The sequence below is a fragment of the Ctenocephalides felis genome, unplaced genomic scaffold, assembly GCF_003426905.1.
Source record: "Ctenocephalides felis isolate EL2017-DRISC unplaced genomic scaffold, ASM342690v1 CF-g0.4_SCAFFOLD_00845, whole genome shotgun sequence".
Taxonomy (NCBI): Eukaryota; Metazoa; Arthropoda; class Insecta; order Siphonaptera; family Pulicidae; genus Ctenocephalides; species Ctenocephalides felis.
Window position 1 is genome coordinate 71399375 of NW_020536999.1, and position 4733 is coordinate 71404107.

Here is a 4733-nt window from a genome sequence, read left to right on the forward strand (position 1 = left end):
AATGTTTATTCAGTTTTTGAAAGAACTAAGCGTCCGACTTGAATGAGTCAAAAAACATTTTGTTTATATTGGTTGCACGATGAACACATTTAATTTTTGGAACGGCAGGTCTAGCGGTTCTCAGTAAAAATAAATTAACTAGTTGGTTTGGTATTTAGCCTTGAGGCAAGTTACATGAACTTCCCGATATGTGTAAATAATCGACTTAATCAAAAAAAGTGTAAATAATATACTTCATCAATCCTACTTTAAAAAAAACGATAATAATTTTAGCAAAGTTTGACGAAATTTAAAATTAAACTACTTGTCGTAAGGCCGTAATATCACAGTAAGTTCTATAAGACCATGATGTATATCGCCAAAAAAAGTTCCATGAAAATCGGCTTAAATTTTTTTTTCAACAGTTAATTACAAGAAAACGGCTCGGTAGATTTTCACCTAAAACTAATCAGTGTCATTCCCAACTAATATCTTTCAAAAAGTTTTTGATTTTTTAAAATCGGTTCGGTAGGATGAGCTTAAATGTGCACGAAAAGCTTAACACTTTTTTTTCAACAATTAATTACAAGAAAACGGCTCAGTAGATTTTCACATAAAATTAATCAGTACCATTCCAAACTAATATCTTTCGAACAGTTTTTGATTTTTTAAAATCGGCTTGGTAGGATGAGCTTAAATGTGCACGAAAAGATTAACACTGTTTTTCAACAGTTAATTACAAGAAAACGGCTCGGTACATTTTGACCAAAAATCAATCAGGACCATTCCCAACTAATATCTTTCGAACAGTTTTTGATTTTTTAAAATCGGTTCGGTAGGATGAGCTTAAACGTGGACGAAAAGTTTAACACATTTTTTCAAATTGCAAAGAAACGGCTTGGCAGATCGTCACACAAAACTGGCAAACGATAGTCCTCACCGAAATACATATAATAACTTTTAAATTTCTAAAATCGGCTCAGGCGTTTTTGAGAAAACGTCGATCAAAGGTCTAATTTTGACAAATGCCAAAAAAACGATACCAATTTTTGCAAACTTTGACGAATTTTTAAAGCTGAACCAATTGTCGTAGGGCCGTAATATTTTAGTATGATATAGAAGACTATGGTATCTACCGTCAAAAAAATAATCATAAAAATCTTCAAAATTTTTTTTTAAAAAACTTTATTACAAGAAAACGGCCCGGGCGATCTCTACCAAAAACTAATCAGCACGATTCCCAATCAATATCTTTCGAACGGTTTTTGAATTTTCAAAATCGATTCAGAATTGCGGGCTAAAACGTAGACGAAAATTTTTTCACTTTATTGCGATTTATAAAGAAACGACTTGGCCGATCGTCGCACAAAATTGACAAACAATAGTCCTCATCGAGATACATCGAGTGGCTTTTGAATTTTTAAAATCGGTCCAGCCGTTTTCGAGAAAACGTCGATTTACGGCAAAAAATCTGTTAACATACACGCACACACACACATACACACACACACATACACACACACACACACATACTTTTTCTAAATTTGGTCTCATTCGATTCAGAATGGCTTGAAACGTCGAGAAAACATAAAATTAGCAATTCGGATTTTTTGATGAAAACATAAACTTCTCCTTCGGGAAGTTAAAAAATGCCATTTGGCGGCCAAAAATGTTCGTTGGACATATGCACATCAAATTATTAGATATTGTATAGAGATTTTATTAATGTGTATACATTTTTGTTGTGTAATTTTATTGGGTTCCGTACCAAGATTTTTAATTTTAAAATTCACGTATTTGGTCCAAACAAATGTCCTCGACCTTTTCGACAGTATGGAATAACCGATTTGAATAATTTAAAAAACATTCGATTTGTATTGATAATGAGACATGCTGATTAGTTTTTGGCAAAGGCAAGTCTAGCCGTTCCGAAGATACGGGGCAGAAAGTGCCAAAAACGGTAACTCAGTTTAAAGAGAACGGTGCGCCCGATTTTAATAAAGCAGGCAGATAAAAAATGCCATTTGACGATCAAAAATGATCATTAGACATATGCACATCAAATTATCATATTTATTACTACTACTATTATTTTGTAGAGTTTTTACCAACAGGCATAATTTTTTTTACATTCCCATAGGTGCGTATCAATGTTTTGTTCTGTAATAACATAATCGTACGTGTTTTTTAATAAAAATATAAACTTATTGTTCAATGTTCAATAAATATTCAAAGTCCAAGTTCTTTGGAAGCACGCCATTCCGGGAATTTGACATGTCCAGTACGTAATATATAGAGTCAAAACTATCATTGTAAACTAGTGAGTCTTAAGAGAGAGTCTAGTCAAGTGATGATGTCTTAAGAAAGTAGTCTTAGAATATCTTACGAGAAGATTATGTCTGTCGGAATTTGTAATAAGAAGAAATAAATAAAGTGTATAGTACAACAAGTGAATTTTATATTGGATTATAAGCAAGAAGCCTATTTCTTCCAGCTAATATCTTACTAAAAAGGCTCACTATTCCGAGGAGACCTATTTATCAAACCAGTAACTCAAACTCACTCCTACTGCTCGACCCAAGGCACGAGGAAAGGGTTGGACGGACTTATTACCCAATTGGATAAAGAATCTACTGTAGTTACCACTGATCCCTACCTAGACCTCCTACCAACTACATATATCATTTCAGTTTATCAGTAAGACGGCGAAGCAGCGCTTTCGCGCTTTTATATTTTGTTTCTATGCAGTTAAAGCAGTAAAATTGCTATAAAAAAAGTGTAGAATTTCCAAAATAAATGAAACTTGTTTTTAAAAAAAGTAAATTTTTGTCAAAAATTTATAGTTTATCAAAAATCTAATTTTTTCAATGTATTTTTTTTCAAAAATGTTAATCTTTTTCAAAAAAAAAAAATTGGTACGGAAGTTCCAGCAATTTATCTCAGGGCATGATGCCATGCGCCCCACTAGTTTAAATTTGTTTACTATTTTTCATTGTTTACACCTTTGCCAGAATAAAGGTTACATTCTACCCACGCATCAGTTTCTAAAACGGTAATTTAAAAAAACTGTTGACATATGAATAACATTTCTTCCATCTCTTTCCTTCCACTTTCAAATCTTATTGCTAAAAAATTCTTAATATTACTTGTTTTTGAGATATCGGTGGTGGACCTTTTTGTTCGTAGATGTTTAAGCCTTGCTATTCCTTTTACTAAAAAGGAGAACCCGCGCGTTGCTCGTCTCGGATTTTGATGAAACTTGGCACAATGGTAGATTTGATGCCCAAACTGACCATGGTAAAATATTAGAGGCCTATGAAAAGCGGTTTAATTATAAAAATTAATTAAAGTTTGCATTTTAGCAGCGCGCGTCATGCATAGCTTGCAGTGCCGTTACTTATCAATAGCGGATTGGCCGAGTGGCTATCGTCGTGGAATTGTAATTTTTGCGCCAGGGTTCAATTCCCAATTCAGATATGATATTTTTTTTATTATTTTTGTTTGATATTTATAATTTCAGGTGTGAATAATATTAACATTTATTTGAATTTTCGATTAATTTTATATTTTTCGCTAAATATTCCATAATAAAGTCCACCGTAACTCCTGTAAATTTTTATTTTAATATTACTTATAAAACCTACGATCATATAAATGTTAAGTGATTCCTGAAACATTATAATTTTGTATTAATAACAGCAATAATACGGAAGAAGAGATATAATTTATTTCCATATAAAAACTATGTTCAAAATTACTATTATGAGGATGATACTTTGTACGTTTGACCAGCCCAAGAATCTAATATTAATAAAAAATATTCTTTTTGACATATGACTTGAAAACGTTATTAATAAAATTTATTCACTACAGTTTTTATGTTTTTAGTATTTTACGATAAGTACAAACCCCACACTTGTAAATTTGAACATAGTTTTTATATGGACTGTATAGAATGAACTGATCTTCGTAGAGAAACTGATGAAATCTAACAATTTCAGGAACCCAAAACTTAAAATAGGGCCGAAAATGGTTAGGTACAGTATTTGACATATGGTGCAGAAGAAAAAAAATAGACCGTCATAGCAATAAATAAAAAGTAAGAACTATGAAATGTGAGGCAAGAATTAATCCTAATGCCTAAAAGAACTAGGATGGATAAAAAGAACTACCATATATATATATATATATATATATATATATATATATATATGTATATATATATATATAAATATATATATATATATATATAATGTGTGTATACATAAGATACTTATTAAAACCGCGTGTAGCGTAAAGGGGAGAAGGACAAAAACCCACAAAATATTACGCGGGGAAGAGGAGGGTTTAGTATGATATCACATGTATTTACTACCTCAAACAAAAAATACGTTTTTAGGTACTAAAAGCACACGTAATGTTTGATGGCGAATGCGGGGTGATTTTCAATATTACGACGTATCACCAAGAGGAAAAGGGGTTAATAATCTTTAGTTTTTAAGCGTTTAAGGTGTTAGGGGTACTCATAGGCACGAAAAAATAAGCATTTTTGTATTTTTTTGTTATTAAACGATGTGTTCTACAAAACTAGTAATGCTGCATTATTATACAATGTTTTAACTTGAAGTAACAAAAGATTCGGAAAAAAATATATTTTCAAAGTTATAGCTGTTTCGTTGGCCCAGTTCGAAAAAAAACAGTTCTGGCGGTGACAGTCATACTTCCTTGGAAATTCATCTAAAATCAATGGAATG